This window comes from Carcharodon carcharias, chromosome 20, assembly GCF_017639515.1.
Source record: "Carcharodon carcharias isolate sCarCar2 chromosome 20, sCarCar2.pri, whole genome shotgun sequence".
Classification (NCBI taxonomy): domain Eukaryota; kingdom Metazoa; phylum Chordata; class Chondrichthyes; order Lamniformes; family Lamnidae; genus Carcharodon; species Carcharodon carcharias.
In genome coordinates, this window is record NC_054486.1 from 109,852,013 (window position 1) to 109,870,189 (window position 18,177).

Below are 18,177 nucleotides of genomic sequence, written 5' to 3' on the forward strand. Positions count from 1 at the left end.
AGTGCTGAATGATGCGGAAGGCAAATGGAATCTTGTCATTTATTGGAAGGGGAATATAATATAAAAGTAGGGGTGTTTTGCTACAGTTTTACAGGGCATTGGTGAGACCACATCTGGAATACTATGCACAGTTTTGGTCTCCTTATTTAAGAAAGGATATAAATGCATTAGAAGCAGTTTAGAGAAGGTTCACTCGACTGATACCCGGGATGGGGGGGTTATCTTAAGAGGAAAGGTTGGACAGGCTGGGCCTGTATCCATTGATGTTTAGAAGATTAAGAGGTGATCTTACTGAAACCTAAGATCCTGAAGGGACTTGTCAAGGAGATGCTGAAAGGATGTTTTCCCCGTGGGACAGACTAGAACTAGGGGACACAGTTTAAAATTAAGGAATCTCTCACTTATAATGGAGGTGAGAAGAGTTTTTTTCTCTCTCAGAGGGTCGTGAATCTTTGGAACTCTCTTCTCCAGAGAGCGATGGAGGCAGGGTCATTGAATATTTTTAAGGCAGAGGGAGATAGATTCTTGACTGACAAGGGAGTCAAAGGGTATTGGGGGTAGACAGAATGTGGAGTTGAGGCGACAATCAGATCAGCCATAATCTTATTGAATGGCAGAGCAGGCTTGAGGGGCCAAATGGTCTACTCCTGCTCCAATTCATGTTCGTATGAGGACCAGTCAAGACAGCATGGAATAGGTGGGCCTAGGAGTGCCCCAGGTACAGATGTGAGTTATAGCAGGAAACAGGCTGAGGCAGGGCCAGAGACGGGTGACATTATGGAGGCAATCCTGAATCTGATCCGACTGTCTGTCATTCCCTTCCTAAATGCCTTCCTCTCTCTATTTGCATTTCAATGCCTCCTTAAAACCTAATTCCTTATTCTGGTCACCTGCCCTAACTCCTCTACAAAAAGCCTACTGGTCACTGCATTCCTCCTCTTGGAGGGACAATTTTCCATGTTGAAGATGCAAATTCTACAAATATCAGTTAATTTTAGGATATGCCTCCCAGTTAGCTATTAAAACTATAAATCCTTCCCACGCACTGCTTGTAAAATACTGCCCCTCAGGCAGGTAATGTGTGTAGAGTGTGCAGTGTCTTATTCAAAGGTCTCAGAACTCCTACCTTGCAGGGATACATTTCAGGCAGTTTCAATTTATGTGCCTGTGACACATAGATTACAAGCAGCAGCTGGGAAAGGCGTGTGCCTTTAATGGCTCACATCTTTAAGGCATTTTATATTGACAGGAAAAGCCCTCAGGGTGGAACTGAAGCACAGGTTCAACAGTAGCTCTCCTGGATTCTCTTTACTAGCACAGTTGGTCACTCTTCTAAAAAACCAATAAATGTCCTTTAGGGAAGTAAAGCAACCGTTCTCGCCCAATCTGGGCCCAAATGTGACTCCAGGCCCACACCATTGTGGTTGACCGTTAACTGCCCTCTAATTGCAAGCCAATTGTATCAAAACCATGGCTACTGGTTAAAGATGGCAGCTCACCACCACCTTCTGAGGGCAATTAGGGATAGGTAGTAAATGTCGGCCTTGCCAGAAATGGTTACGTTACAAAAATGAAGAAATACTTTCCACGCACACAATCTTTCACTGAATTCCATGGTTGAATACCAACAAAGAAATGTGATTTATCTTATTAGGTTTTTGAGACAGCACCTGTAACAACCCCACACCCACCAAAAGATGCCACCTTGAGATGACTTTAGGTAACAAGGCTGCCATTCACCATCCAGACAGCCACTTTTCATTTGAGAGCCAGGAGCCAGCCGTTGAGTGTAAGCAGGCTGCTCGACAGCAGTGAGGCATTGCAGCCAAGTCCAGCCCTGTCTTTGACTGACACCAGTTCGGGCGTATTTTCCAGTTGGGCTCACTAACTAGCCATGGCTTGGTAAGTATTGCACTCGCCTCAGAGTCAGGAAATCCTGGATTCAAGTCCTGCACAGAAGAATTGAGGCTGACATTCCAGTGCGGTATTGAGGGAGTGCTGCACTGCTGGATGTGCAGTCTTTCAGAAGAGTCATTAAACTCAGGGCACATTTCAACTGGAAGTAAAAGAACCCATGTCATTATTCTGAACAAGAGCAGGGGGCTTCTCCCTGGTGTCCTGGCCAACATTTATCTCTCAACTAACTTCATTGAGGCAAATTATCTGGTCATCATTACATTGCTCTTCGTGGGATCCTGTTGTGCACAAATTGGCTGCTGTATTCCCACATCACAACAGCGACTGCATTTCAAAAGTAATTAATTAGTTCATTAGCATGGTGGAACAATGTGAGGTCATGAAAGGTGCTACATAGACCCAAATCTTCCTTTCTGGCTATGGAGGAGCAGGGATCTCAGTTTTTCAGATTCTTTCTCAAGCCCAGTGATGCTGAGGCCAGTCAGCTAGCTACAAACAGATCACCCACACTGACTCAAGCCCAACGATGCTTTCCAGGACCGTAATAGGTCCCTAGGGATCATAATAGGCCCCTACAATCTATTAGGGAGCTGGTTAGCTAGATGACTTCAGCTGATAAATGGTACAATTGCTAAGCAATGACCATCTTATTGAAACATATAAGATCCTCAGGGACTTGACAGGGTGGATGCTGAAAGGATGTCTGCCCTCGTGGGAGCGATAAGAACTAGGGGACATAGTTTAAAAATAAGTGGCTCCCAGTTAATACAGCGATGAGGAGAAATGTTTTCTCACGGAATTCTCAGAGGGTCTAAAATTAGTCTGTGGAATTCTCTGCAGAGGAAGGATTGTCAGCTAGAAGGCTGGCATGTGGTTCAGAATATCACCTACAGCATGGGTTCAATTCCCGTTCTGGCTCAGGCAGACTTGAGACCTGACCCCTCATCCTACCCTGAGAGTAATGGCAAACCACCACTGACAAATATACTGAGGAAAACGGCTCAGGATGAAGCATCAGCAGACAATGAGGCAAAGACCTGCTTTTGGGCTGAGCACACAGGACATTACCACCGATTAATTTTGTGCATAAACAGGGTGGAAATTAACTTTTAACATTTTGGATTTATTTTGGGCTCGGGAGAGCTGGTTGATTGAGAGGCATAAAAAGGGTTAACAGCAAAGACTTGGAGCCAGCACCCTTCACCCCTGACCTTGCATCATACATTTCACACGCGACATTCTTCTGATCTCTTACTGTTGCTTATTGTTGATGCGCTTGAAGGAAAGCCCACACTCAGGAGCTGCCTGGCTTGCACTAAATCAATCAGCGATAGCACTGGATATACAAAGGCTGCATCGACAATGGAGCGGGAGAATGGCAACTCTATGGTGACTGCCAAAACTTAGCATCAGGCCAACTCTCCATCCCACCTGAAGCCAACGGCGTCAATTGATAACTAGACTACTCCCTCCCTCGCTCGCTCACTCACTTTTGCTGAGCTGCTGTGTGACCCGTAGCCAGAAAGCTGTATAACCATTAACTCTACAAGCAAGCTGCTGTTGGCAGCCCTTGTCACGAGTTATATACAGAAAGCTTTTTTTTGTTCTTAGTACAATTACTGATAAGAGAGAGGAGTGGCTGATGGGAACAGAAAGTCTTCTGTCTTTTTTAACATGACAGAAGAACAGGTGGTAGACGCTACAATATGAGCCTTGGTGCTGGGCTGGATGGGCCTGGCGGGGGGGAGGTGGGGGGAGGGGTGCACGGGAGGCTACTACATTCCACTCTGATACCATTTTCATTCTTAAAGTGATGACTCAGGCTGGTGAATAACTCTACAGGCACCAACTTTCCACCATGCAGAGAGAGACGATTTTTTAAAATGTAAATGCCAGCATTTATTCCCCATCCCTAGTTGCCCTTAAGAAGGTGGTGGTGGTGAGGTCATGGAGAAATTTAAAAACAAGGGTGAGAATTTTAAAGTCGAGGCATTGCTGGACTAAGAGTGAGTGTAGGTCAATGAGCATGGGGTGAGAGGGGGACGGAACTTATTGCAAGTAAGAATATAGACAGCAGAGTTTTGGATAAGCTTTGGTTTACGGAAGATACAAATTGGGATCAGGCCAGAAGAGCCCTAGAATAATTTTTCATTTATATAGCACTTTTAAGAAAGGAAAATGACCCAAGCTAAGTCAAACAAATCAAGTAAAGAATGAGCAGTAAACAAAAATACCTGGAAAAACTCAGCAGGTCTGACAGCTTCTGCAGAGAGGGATACAGTTGACGTTTCGAGTCTGTATGACCCTTCGTCAGAACTAAAAAATATAGAAATGAGGTGAAATATAAGCTGGTAGAAGGGGGTGGGACAGGAGAGCTGGATAGGGGGCCAGTGATAGGTGGAGGCCAAGAAGAGACTGCCAAAGATGTCATAGACAAAAGGACAAAGGGGTGTTGACGGTGGTGATATTATCTAAAGGATGCGCTAATGGGGACATTAAGGGGAGTAGCAGGACAAGCTAGTGGCAGATGCCCAGGTGGAGGTGGGGTGGGGGGAAGGAATCGAAATGGGCTAAAAGGTGGAGATGAAACAATAGATCGAAATACATTTAAAAATAGGACGGAAAAGAAAAAAATATAGTTGTAAAAAAGTTATAAATTATTGGAAAAAGGGGAATCGGAAAGTGGGTGGGCGTGGAGGAGAGAGTTCATGATCTGAAATTGTTGAACTCAATATTAAGTAGGGAAGGTTGTAAAGTGCCTAGTTGGAAGATGAGGTGCTGTTCCTCCAGTTTGCGTTGAGCTTCACTGGAACAATGCAGCAGGCCAAGGACAGACATGTGGGCATGAGAGCAGGGTGGAGTGTTGAAATTGCAAGTGACAGGGAAGTCTGGGTCATGCTTGCGGACAGACCGAAGGTGTTCCGCAAAGCGGTCACCCAATCTGCGTTTGGTCTCTCCAATGTAGAGGAGACCAGACTGGGAGCAGCGAATGCAGTCAACTAAACTGAAGGAAGTGCAAGTGAAATGCTGCTTCACTTGAAAGGAGTGTTTGGGCCCTTGGATGGTGAGGAGAGGGGAAGTAAAGGGGCAGGTGTTGCACCTTCTGCGGTTGCATGGGAAGGTGCCGTGGGAGGGGGTTGAGGTGTAGGGGGTGATGGAGGAATTAGCAGAATGAAGAATGAGCAGTGGTGGTGAACAGCTTGGTCAAATAGGTGGTATTTTAGGAGATTCTTAAAGTGTGGGGGTGGAACTGAGCTCAAGAGAGCACAAGTGAAAGTTGGCAGGGAGGAGAACTTAGCTCATGCTGGGGGGAGGTGAGGTTAGAGGACATAGATTTCAAAATGGGCAGAGGAAATAGCAGCAGTTCATTTCCTGAGACACTACAGAACATCGTCCATGAAAACATGGATCATGTTAAATAGAAAATGGCACCCTTTATGCTCTCTAAAGAGATTCAAAGAATCAGCAGATCCTTCGAACGCTGCTCCCTGCTGCCTTTGGGTTAAGGAGTCTAATAACAGTTCAATTAGTGATCCCGTCATTCTCCAGTGTGTCCTGCTGGTCAGTATGGCTGATTGAAGGTCCAGCGAGGACAGGATGATGTGTAACATATCCACAGCAAACAGAATACTGTCTGCCTGCGAACTGGTACAAGGTACTAGAGGTAATCTGGCAACTGTGAAACCGTACTCCAGTGTAAGCAGTATCTCTGGGATGGAAGTATATGTAGGAGCTGTAGTAGACCATTCAGTCCCTCAGGCCTGTTCTGCCATTGCATAAGATCATGACTGATGTTCTACCTCAACTCCACTTTCTCACTCAATTCCCATATCCCTTCACACCCAAAAATCTTGAGTATGCTTCATGACTGAACATCCATTGCTCTTTGGGTTAAGAAATTCCAGGGATTCACAATCCTTTGAGTAAATAAATTTCTCCCCAGCTCAGTTTTAAGTGGCCAATCCAGAGATTGTGAGCCCTAAGCTCTAGATTCTCCAGCCTCTCAGCATCTATCAAGCCCTCTAAGGATTTTATTTATTTCAGTGAGATTGCCTCCAGAGGATATCGGCCCATTCTATTTAATGGTTGTGATTGCAGGAGGTCAATTATCTGAGCTCCAGGACGTCACTGCAGGAGTTCCTCAGTATAGTGTCTAAGGCCCAACCATCTTCTGCTGCTTCATCAGTGATCTTCTCAAGTGGGGATGTTCGCTGATGATTGCACAATGTTCAGTTGATCAGTAAGTTCGCGGATGACACAGAAATTGGTGGGGTGGTAAATAGTGAGGAGGATAGCCTTAGATTACAGGAGGATATAGACGGGCTGGTCAGATGGGCTGATCAGTGGCAAATGGAATTTAATCCAGATAAGTGTGAGGTGATGCACTTAGGCAGGACAAACAAGGTACGGGAATACACGATGAATGGTAGGGCCCTGGGAAGTACCAAGGATCAGAGGGACCTTGGTGTACTTGGCCACCAGTCCCTTAAGGTAGCAGGACAGGTAGATAAGGTGGTTAAGAAGGCGTGTGGGATACTTGCCTTTATTAGCCGAGGCATAGAATATAAGAGCAGGGAGGTTATGCTGAAACTGTATAAAATGCTAGTTAGACCACAGCTAGAGTATTGCGTGCTGTTCTGGAATCTGCATTATAGGAAGGATGTGATTGCACTAGAGAGAGTGCAGAGGAGATTTACCAGAATGTTGCCTGGGCTGGAGAGTTTTAATTATGAGGAGAGATTGGATAGACTGGGGATATTTTCCCTGGAGCAGAGGAGATTGAGGGGGGACATGATTGAGGTGTATAAAATTATGAGGGGCATAGATAAGGTAGACAGGAAGGAACTTTTCCCCTTGATGGAGGGATCAAGAACCAGGGGGCATAGATTTAAGGTAAGGGGCAGGAGGTTTAGAGGGGATGTGAGGAAGAATTTTTTCACCCAGAGGATGGTGGGAATCTGGAACTCACTGCCTGAAAGGGTGGTAGAGGCAGAAATCCTCATAACATTTAAGAAGTATTTGGATATGCACTTGCGATGCCATGGCATACAAGGCTATGGGCCTAGTGCTGGAAAATGGGATTAGAGAAGATAGGTACTTGTTTGACCGGCGCAGGCTCGATGGGCCGAAGGGCCTTTTCTGTGCTGTGGACCTCTATGATGCTATGATTCATTCACAACTCATCAGACACTGAAGCGGTCTGTGCCCACATGCAGCAAGACCTAGACAACATTCAGGCTTGGGCTGATAAGTGGCACAAGTACCAGGCAATGACCATCTTACTGAAACATGTAAGATCCTCAGGGGATTTCACAGGGTGCATGCTGAGAGGATAAATCCTCTTGTGGGAGACTAGAACTAGGAGACACAGTTTAAAAATAAGGGGCCTCCCATTTCATATAGAGATGAGGGCCTAAAATTAGTTTGTGGAACTCTCTTCCCCAGAGAGCCATGGAGATAGGATCATTGAACATTTTTAAAGCTGAGTTAGATAGATTCTTGACTGACAGAGAGTCAAAGGGGGTAAACAGGAAAGTAGATTTGAGGTGAAAGTCAGATCAGCTATGATATCAAATGGCAGAGCAGGTTCTTGGGGCCAAACGACCTCCTCCTGCTCCTAGCTTGTTTGTTTAAATGTTCGTACGTAAGATGGAATCTAATCATCTCCCCTTGACATTCAATGCATTACAATTGCTGAATCTCCCACTATCAACATCCTGGGGGTTACCATTGATCAGAAACTGAACTGGACTCGCCATATAAATACTGTGGATACAAGAGCAAGTCAGAGGCTGGGAATCCTGCAGAGAGTAACTCACTTCCTGACTCCCCACAGCCTGTCCACAAGCTACAAGGCACAAGTCAGGACTGATGGAATACTCTCCACTTGCCTGGATGAGTGCATCTCCAACAGCACTCAAGAAGTTCAACATCACCCAGGACAAAGCTGCTCACTTTATTGGAACATCATCCATTATTTTGAACATTTACTCCTGACACCACTGGAGTACATTGACAGCAGTGTGTACCATCTACAAGATGCACTGCAGAAACTCACCAAGGCTCCTTCAACTGTATTTTTCAAACCTGCAACCTCTAACATCGAGAAAGGCAGGAACTCACTGCCTGAAAGGGTGGTAGAGGCAGAAATCCTCATAACATTTAAGAAGATGCATGGGAACACCACCACCTGCAAGTTCCCCTCCAAACCATGCACCATCCTGACTTGGAAGTATATCGCCGTTCCTTCACTGTCGCTGGGTCAAAATCCTGGAACTTCCTTCCTAACAGCACCTACACCACATGGACTGCAGCTTTCCAAGGCGGTGGCTCAGTATCATCTTCTCAAGAACAATTAGGGAAGGGTAGCAAATGTCGACCTTGCCAACATCCCATTAAAGAATATAAAAGAATCTTTCCCCACCAGATAGCTCTCTCATCTGAAACCGAAGGAAAAAAGAACCCTGGTAATCCGCATGAAAATAAGGGAAATTCCCCATGACCCAACGAGAAAGCATCTCCTTCCAGGTCACCATTGAGACCAAAAGGTACCAGGGTCAATCCTCAGTTTATGTTGTAACTGCTGGTCAGGTGATCCTGCTACTGATGTCTTCAGTACCACTGCAATAGGCAACAGTCTAAGACCCTCCGCCATGGTACACTGAGGGGTTAAACCATGTAAAAATCCCTCGGTCTGTATCACAGAATCACAGTGCAGAAGAAGCCCTTCGGCCCATCGAGTCTGCACCGATGTTTGCACTGAGAATGTTCAGCATGAAATGTAAATGTATAATGCAAATATAACCTATAATTGTAAGTGTAGTGAGGTACCTCAGAGTTTTATATTCCCACATTCTGTTTTGAAAGAAACTGAACTGTATTGCACTTTACATAACAGTTCAAATCTGACATCACATAATGTACTCTCATAAATTTTATGAATAAAGTATTTTTTTAAATCATAGATTAGGCAGAGAGTTTGGTGAAAATCAACCTGCTACAGGGTATGTTTACAGGGCAGTGCAGGGGGAGAACAGAATCGGGTTTGATGACCTCCCACCCTACATTAACCTATCCTACTGACATTCAGCATCTAAGCTCACATCCGGAATAGCTGATTGGATGAGCTACTACAAGACAGTGCCTCTGGAACCATGTCCAGGGAAGAAGCCCCTCCAGGGGAGGAGGGTCAGGAATGAGAGAGAGTCACACACAGAGTCAGAGAGAGAGAGACATAGAAGAAAGAGACAAAGAAACATGGATAGAGATGGAGAAAGACAAAACGACAAAGACAGGCACAGGCAGAAGAGATGAGAGGTAGAGGCAAAGGAAGAAATTCAATCATACTAGATTGGATGAAAGTGCTGATAACTGCCTTGTCTGAAATGTGATCTGTGCACTGTTTTCCTACTGAAGGAAATAGAATTCAATGAGAATGAATGGCTCTGCTTTTATTAATGGGAACATAGCCACCATATATAGCAAGCATGTTGCAACCTGAAGGCTCTACTGACTGTAAAAGTGACACACTGAAAGGGAAATGCCTCAAGAGGAGAAGCGGGAGACTGGATCATCTCAGAAACCTCCCTGTACTGCTACTAAAATGGAACCCAGTTTAGACAGACAATCAGCAACAGAGGTCTTACAGTTCACCCGATGCCCACATGTCCTGTTTCCAATGGGGGGGGAATGCTCACAAAATGTCTGTTATTTTCTCCCCTCTCTGGCCCTGTGACATTCAGATCCAACTGCAGCACTCATCCTCGTTGAGAATAGTTAATGCAACAGAAAGTTGAACAAGGGATATTATCCTTCGGTGCTGCACGGGAGTATGTTGACCCAGTAAGATCAGCATAAGTTGTGGTAACTATTCAACAAGTAAAGATGCTTTACAACGCAAGCAAAGTGCCAGTACAACCAGTGCTAAACTAGTTACTGATTAATAACCCACTGAGGTTAGGAACAGTTTAATACTAAGTTGTTCTTGGTGAGTAAATGCAACATCCAGTGTGATAGGGAAACAACTTGCATTTCTATGGCTTTCTCACAAGCTCAGGATGTCCCCAAAGCACTTTACAGCCAATTAAGTACTTTTGGAGTGGATACTGTTGTAATGTAGCAAAAACGGCAGCCAACAAGTCCCCTCAAACAGCAATGTGATAATGATCAGATAATTTGGACTTTTTAAAGTAGTATTAGTTGAGAGGTAAATATTGGCCAGGACATCAGGGAAAACTCCACCGTTCCTTAGATCACAGTTTAAAAAGTAGGGATTTTTTTTCTCTCTGAGGGACATTAGCATGTGGAATTCTCTTCGCCAGAGAGTAGTGGAGGCTGGGGCATTGAATTTATTCAAGGCTAAGTTCGATTTTTGATCAGCAAGGGAATCGAGGGTTATTGCGGGCAGACAGGAAAGTGGAGTTAAGGCCACAATCAGATTTGCCATGATCTTACTGAATAGCGGGTCAGGCCCAATCTGGTCCATACTGACTAGCACCATCAGAAAACTGGGAGAGTAAAACTAAGTGCAGGGAGAGTTTCCTGTTCCAGAAATGGGGAATTCTGTGTGTTTTAACAATCTGGGCTTCAATCTTCTGCCACTTCATTGAGTGGCCATAGAGGAGTCTGACTGCCCCACAACCTCAACATATGAATGAGGAGCAGGAGTAGAACATCCGTGGCTGATCAGATTGTAACCTCAACTCCACATTCCCGCCCACCCCCCATAACCTTTCACCTCCATAGCAAGAATCTATCTAGCTCTGCCTTAAAAATACTCAAAAGACTCTGCTTCCACTGCCTTTTCAGGAATAGAGTTCCAAAGACTTGCTACCCACTGAGAGAAAAAATTACTCCTCATCTTTGTCTTATATGGGCAACCCCTTATTTTTAAACAGTGACCCCTAGTACTAGATTCTCACATAATGGAAACATCCTTTCCACATCCACCCTGTCAAGACCCCTCTTACTCTTCTAAATGCCAGCAGATAGAAGCCTAGTCTGTCCAACCTTTCCTCATAAGACAACCCACCCATTCGAGGTATTAGTCTAGTAAACCTTCTCTGAACTGCTTCCAATGCATTTACATCCTCCCTGAGATAAGAAGACCAATACTGTACACAGTATTTCAGATGTGGTCTCACCAATACCCTGTATAACTGAAGCATAACCTACCCGCTTTTGTATTCAATTCCCATCACAATAAATGATAACATTCTATTAGCCTTCTAACATGTCTACATCTACCTCAGTTCCTGAGGGCGTGGTATGGGGGGAGGGAGGGGAGATGCGTTTTGATTCACTGCAAATTTGACAGTATGCTCAAATAATCTTCCAGTCCCAAAATGGAAAGGTATGGAGTTATTGAGTCTCTGGCTCCAGTCCCTGAACTCTTGATAATGCAGGTGATTTAGCTTTCTTGAAGTCAAACCAGCTGAAGATTAAACGACCTGCCAAGGCCTTTTCCTTTCTCTTTCTAGATAAGATTAATGCTCTCTTTATCAATCTGATCGACAGAAAGTTTGGGGTGTTTACATACTATATTTGTTCACTAGTCATTAATAAAACACGGAAAGAGTGTGGGTTGTGGTATATTAACCCACAACCAAGTAAGCAAACAGAAATCCTGCAAAGGTTCCACAAAACACAAGTCACAAAGAAACCATACCCAAGCTATCACTTGGACACTGTTCTACCATTCTGGGGCCAAGGGGATTATTCAGTCCATCAATTCTGTTGTTAGCCATAGTAGCTATATAGAATCATTGAATGACACAGCACAGGAGGCAATTCAGCCCATCATGCGTATGGTGGCTCTTTGAAAGGGTTATCCAATTATTCCCACCCCCTGCTCTTTGTCCATAGCCTTGTAAATGTTTTCCCTTCTGGTATTCATTCAATTCCCTTTTGGAAGTTACTCCTGAATCTGTTTTTCAGACAACAAAGTCCAGATTGCAACTCCCTGCATAAAAAAATGTTTCCTCTTATTACCTCTGGATCTTTTATCAAACATCTTAAATCTGTGTCCTCTTGATTACTGACCTTCCTGCTTGTGGAAACACTCCCTGGTACGTGAAGTGAGGCAGGAAACCCTTGCAGAACTAAGTATGCCGACCCTCCAAGATTGTCCCGGAGTCTCCGGAAATTAAAAAGTGATCACCAGGTTAATCCTAAGCATAGCCAGTGAGAAAAAAAATCATTGGGGACATGGAAAAGAAAATTGTGCAGCATTTCATTTTCTTTAACGCTCTCACTTTAGTATTGAGAAAAATATTGCAGCTTGGAATCACCCAACCGGGGAACAAAAAACCTGTTTGTTTCCCAATTAGAGTGGGAGGGTGGGATGCATGAGAATGGACACATTGGATGAGGGGCTGTTTGGATACAGAAAGCCATAAAACGAAACACCCAGGATGCATCCAGCCAGAGCCGGCAGCCTTACCCAAAACTCTAGCCAAAATTCCCGGCTCGCCGGTATTTGAAGAGGAGCAGGAAATTCTCCTGGAATCCTGGCCAACGCTCCTTTCAAAAACAACAACCCCAAAGGAGAGAGTCACTGACCATTCACCTTATTGCCACTTTAGGCAGAAATGGTTGCCAGGTTTGCCTCCACAGTAATCTGTGCACTTTGGAGCGATTCACTGCATGTGAAATGTTTCTGACGTTTTCAGAGACAAGGAGTGCTATATAAATGGAAGTCTGTCTCTTTTATTTAACCAAGGCTGCTAAAACAAGATGCCCTCAAGGCTGCTAAAACAAGATGCCCTGTCTGGAGCTGTTCTTTTACAGACCCTCACTTCACTTGGACAATGGTTAAAGGTGTGAGTGAGGAGTCATGGTCAATCACATTGGCTGAATGTAAGACTCCATGCGTACCTTCAATCACTTTACAACTTTCTCTCTTTTCTGTTAGCCAAAACACATTTGTGTGTGATCCCTCGCTAATGGAGCAAAAGTAGAATCTGCAACACACCCAAAAAAACAGGAGGGAGCGATTGTCACTGAGGTTGACTTTAGCTTTGCTTATTGAAGAGTGCCCCCTGCTGAGTCAGAATCTGCCATTTCTTTCACTTGAAATTGTCCAAAGGACTCTTAGACCTTGGGCTAGATGAGGAACAAATCTCTTAATCACTAACTTTAATCACTCGAAATGAGATACCAAATATTTTAGTTGTGACAATTAACAATGCAGAGTGGACAGCAGATAGGCAGAGGGCACAGATAGGTACCTGGGAGTATGATATCACAGCTATGACCGAGACTTGGCTAAAAGAGCAGGATTGGCAGCTCAACATTCCTAGTTATAGGGTAATTAGACAAGATGGAGAGGGGAACAGAAGAGGAGGGGGGTTGCAATATTGATCAAGGAATCAATTATAGCAGCGAGGAGGGATGATATCTTGAAAGGATCGTCAAACGAGGGCACATGGGTAGAAGTAAAAAACACAAAAGGGGCAAACGCACTGTTAGCCCCCAAACAGTCAGGGAGAGATAGAGGATCAAGTATGTAATCAAATTTCAGAGAAGGGCAGTAATAGTAGGGGATTTTAATTACCCAAATATTAACTGGGATAGGTTTAGTGTGTAAGGTAGGGAGGCAGCAAAATTCTTACATTGCATCCAGGAGAACTTTTTTAGCCAGTACATAGAAAGCCCAACAAGGTAGGGGGCAGTTCTGGACCTAAGATTCAGAAATGAGCCCATGCAGGTGGAAGGTGGATCAGTAGGAGAGCATTTTGGAGATAGTGACCATAACCCAGTTAGATTTAGGATAGTTATGGAAAAGGATAAGCTAAGTGAGTGCATGAGAAAGCATTGGTAGGTAGAATAAAGGAAAACCCAAAGGGATTTTTAAAAATATAAAAAGATCAAGAGAATAACTAGGGAAAGAGTAGGGCCAAGTAGGGACCATAGAGGTAATGTGTGTGTGGACCCGGAAGATGTGGGTACAGTCCTCAGTGAATACTTTGTGTCAGTCTTCACAATGGGCAAGGACAACACAGGTATAGACATCAGGGTGGAGGACTATGAAATATCATAGGAAATTAACAGAGAGAGAGAGGAGGTACTAGCGGGTTTAGCAGCCTTAAAAATTGATAAATCCCCAGGCCCGGATGGGATGTATCCCAGGCAGTTGAGAGAGCCAAAGGAAGAGATATCAGGGGCCCTGGCAGTAATTTTCAAATCCTCTATGGCCACAGGTGAGGTGCCAGAGGACTGGAGGACTGCTAACATTATCCCATTATTAAAAAAGGGAGGAAGGGATAGACCAGGAAATTACAGGCCAATCAGTCTAACCTTGGTGGTAGGGAAGTTACTAGAAAGAATTCTGAGGGATCGAATATATCTGCACTTAGAGAGACACAGATTAATCAGGGATAGTCAGCATGGATTTGTTAAGGGAAGGTCATGTTTGACAAATTTGATTGAGTTTTTTGAGGAGGTACCCAGGAGTGTTGATGAAGGTAATGCAATACTTGTGGTCTACATGGAACTTAGCAAGGCTTTTGATAAGGTCCCTCATGGCAGACTGGTCAAGAAAGTAAGAGCCCATGGGATTCAAGGCAAAGTGGCACGTTGAATCCAAAATTGGCTGAGAGGCAGGAAGCAGAGGGTGATGGTAGAGGGATGTTTCTGTGACTGGAAGTCTGTTTCCAGTGGGGTTCCACAGGGCTCAGTGCTGGGGTCCTTGCTGTTTGTGGTGTACATAAATGATCTGAACTTAAATGTAGGGAGTATGATCAAGAAGTTTGCAGATGACATGAAAATTGGTAGGTAATAGTGAGGAGGATAGCCGTAAACTGCAGGAGGATATCAATGGACTGGTCAGGTGGAAAGAGCTGTGGCAAATGGAATTCAAGCTGGAAAAGTGTGAGGTAATGCACTTGGGGAAGGCTAACAAGGCAAGGGATTCCACTATGAATGGTAGGATCCTAGAAAGTACTGAAGATCAGAGGGACCTTGGTCTGCAAATCCACAGACCTGAGGGTAGCAGGGAAGGTGGATAAGGTGGTTAAGAAGGTATATGGAATGTTAGCCATGGCATAGAATACAAGAGCAGGGAGGTTATGCTGGAACTGTATAAAGCACTGGTTAGGCTGCAACTGGAGTACTGTGTGCAGTTCTGGCCACCACATTATAGGAAGGATGTGATTGCACTGGAGAGGGTGCAGAGGTGAATCACCAGGATGTTGCCTGGGCTGGAGGGTCTGAGCTATGAGGAAAGATTGGATAGGCTGGGGTTGTTTTCCTAGAAGCAGTGAAGGTTGAGAAGGGACCTGATAGCGCTGTATAAGATTATGAGGGACATAGATAGGGTGGCGAGAAAGTCACTTTTTCTATTAGTAGTGGGGTCAATAACCAGGAGGCATAGGTTTAAGGTAAGTGGTAGAAGGCAAAGAGGGGAATTGAGGAGAAATTTTTTCACCCAGAGGGTGGTGGGAGTCTGGAACTCACTGCCTGATAGGGTGGTTGAGTCAGAAACTCTCGTAACATTTAAGAAGTATTTAGATATTCACTTCCCTTGCCATAGCCTCCAGGGCTCTGGGCTAAGTGCTGGAAAATGGGATTAGTGTAGTCAAATCTTTGTTGACTGGCATGGACATGATGGGCCGAATGGCCTCCTTCTGTGCTGTAAACGTCTATGAGCAGATAGTGCAACACACACACACACACACACACACACACACACACACACACACACACACACACACACACACACACACTCACTCACTCACCCAGTCCCCATAGAGCAGTGGAGGCTGGGTCACTGAATTTATTCAAGGCTGAGTTAGACAGATTTTTGATAGTCAAGGGTTATTGGGGGGGGGGGGGGGGGTGCGAGCAACAGGAAAGTGCAGCCGAGACCACAATCAGATCAGCTGTGATTTTACTGAATGGCAGAGCAGGCTCGAAGGGCTGAATGGCCTACTCCTGCTCCTAAGTCCTATGTTCCTAAAGACAGGTTCATACAGATGGAGCAAGAGAGGCACAAACACATATAATAGAGAAGACGGGGCAGAGAGAGGCATGGGTAAAGGGGGATAGACAGAGGTGGGTAGTGTGAGAGATATATGCTGACAGAAAGAAAGACAGCAGGACAGAGTGCAAAGAGAGAAGAGAAAGAAAAGGAGAGAAAGGTAAGGATAGAGAGGAGAGAGACACTGAAAGAAGGAGAACTGGGGAAAGAGCTTTGAGAAAGCCGACACACACACAGACTGGCAAAGGCAGAGAGAAGGAAAGACTGGGAATGTTTATGATTTAGGTGCACACGTGCTGATTTAGACACTTGTCATTTAACACTCAGCCCTTCCCTATAAATACCAAGATTCTGATACAGAGTTAATTCATTTAAGCTCATCAGTTACAGCACTAACCCGTATGGAAACTGAGCCATAGACACCAGGAAGATTCAAGGATCAATTCCCTGCCTTTGCTGCCAGTTGATCTTCAAAGGAGAAGCATTAGGGGCTTACAATTGTCAAGGGGTGGAGGGGAGAAAACTGGTAGATATAAAATGATATGAAAGTTATCATCCATAGCTCAGTAGGCAGCCTTCTCACCTCCGGGTCAGAAGGTTGTGAGCTCAATCCCACTCCAGAGACTTGAGCACAACAACAGAATCAGAGAATGGTTACAGCACTTGAGGCCATTCAGCTTGCCATGTCCTTGCTAGCTCCCAGCAAGAGCAACTCAGCTAGTTCCACTTCCCCTCCCTTAAGGTGTAGCTCTGAAAATATACTTTCCTGAGATACTTTTCCATTTCCCTTTTGAAAGCCACGACTGAATCTGCCTCCACCACACTCTCAACCAGTACATTCCAGATCCTAAACACTCACAGCGTAGTAACTGAGGGAGTGCTGCATTGTCAAAGATGCTGTCTTTCACAGAATCAGACAATAAACTGAGTCTCTATCTGCCCTCTCAGGTGGATGTGAAACATCCCATGGCATTACTGAAGGTGTGAGTGGGAGTTCTCCCCAGTGCCTTGTGGGGCATTCTAGAACGAAAGGCCATAGTTTTAGGCTAAGGGGTGGTAGATTTAAATCAGAGATGAGGAGGAATTACTTTTCTCAAAGGGTGGTGAATCTGTGGAATTCACTACCTCAGAGTGCAGTGGATGCCGGGACGCTGAATAAATTTAAGGAGGAGATAGACAGATTTTTAATTAGTAATGGGTTGAAAGGTTAAGGGGAGAGGGCGGGAAATTGGAGTTGAGGCCGAAATGAGATCAGCCATGATCGTAATGAATGACGGAGCAGGCTCGAGGGGTTGAATTGCCTACTCCTGCTCCTAGTTCTTATGTTCTTATCTTATGTGCTCTGAACTCCCTGTGTATCCCTCAGCCAACAGATCATCTGGCCATTTTCACATCACTGTTTCAGGGAGCTTGCTGTGTTTCCTACATCACAATAGTGACTACATTTCAAAAGTACTTCACTGGCTGCGGTTAAGAAAGGTGCTATAGAAATGCAAGTTCTTTCTTCCATTCCAAGCCTCATGGGGTTGGGGGTGGGGAGGGAAAGGGAGGGGTTGTAAATCTTTACCTGGAATACAGGATATAGCTGTTAACCCAATTCTCAGTTCGTTAACCACTGTCATGGCAAGTAACAAAACCTCTTCTCTTGGCTCAGGGGGGAGGTCATTTTTGGTGGGACATTGTGCTATAACTGATGGGAGTAAAGTGTTCTCATGTTCAAAGCTTTGTGTTGCAATTGCTCTTGAAGGGGTGAGCAGAAGGTGGGGGTGGGGGAGGGGGGGGTTGGGTAAAGCAAACAATACAATTAGAATTCTTCAGTAATGGAGGTAGCACCTGGTCCCTTATAGGAAAAGTTCAGCCAGCAACAGGCCAAGCCAGTTACCTTGGCAAACTCTACATGTAAACAGTTGGCTGGACGAGCTGTTACATGCTCACTGTCACACACTCACAATGAATGACTTTATTTTTAGGAGCTCTTCCCCTTTTGTTTTATTTTTGAAAGAAAAATGCAACAGCACGAGCACAAAAAATCCACCCACACTGGAATGTGTGCCAATCCAAAATCATCACAGTATGTCCTGGGTTGAATGGCAAAGTATAGCTGCTGCTTCCATTAACCCATTACAGTGCGCTTATCGGCCAGGCTGTAAATCCACTGTTCACATGGGCTTTATAAAGTTTATGGAGGTATTGCAGCTGCCCCAACTGTGAGTAGAAAACTCAGCACACACTGAGGACTGGTACAGGGTCCTTAGCTTTGAAGAGCATGGGAGAAAATAATC

General features: G+C 44.8%; 1 protein-coding gene across 3 annotated transcripts in view; it reads right to left on the reverse strand.

The window, feature by feature from the left end:
• nudt14 (nudix (nucleoside diphosphate linked moiety X)-type motif 14) overlaps positions 1-18,177 on the reverse strand; it is a 94,431-nt gene that overhangs the window by 49,437 nt on the left and 26,817 nt on the right. The window contains exon 1 of one of the 3 annotated variants that reach the window (XM_041213783.1): positions 11,959-12,088. The exons of the other annotated variants lie outside the window; for them this stretch is intronic. The gene's annotated coding sequence lies outside the window, so the exon portion shown is untranslated. Of the gene's footprint in view, positions 1-11,958; positions 12,089-18,177 lie in introns of those variants that run through there. 3 annotated transcript variants of the gene reach the window in all.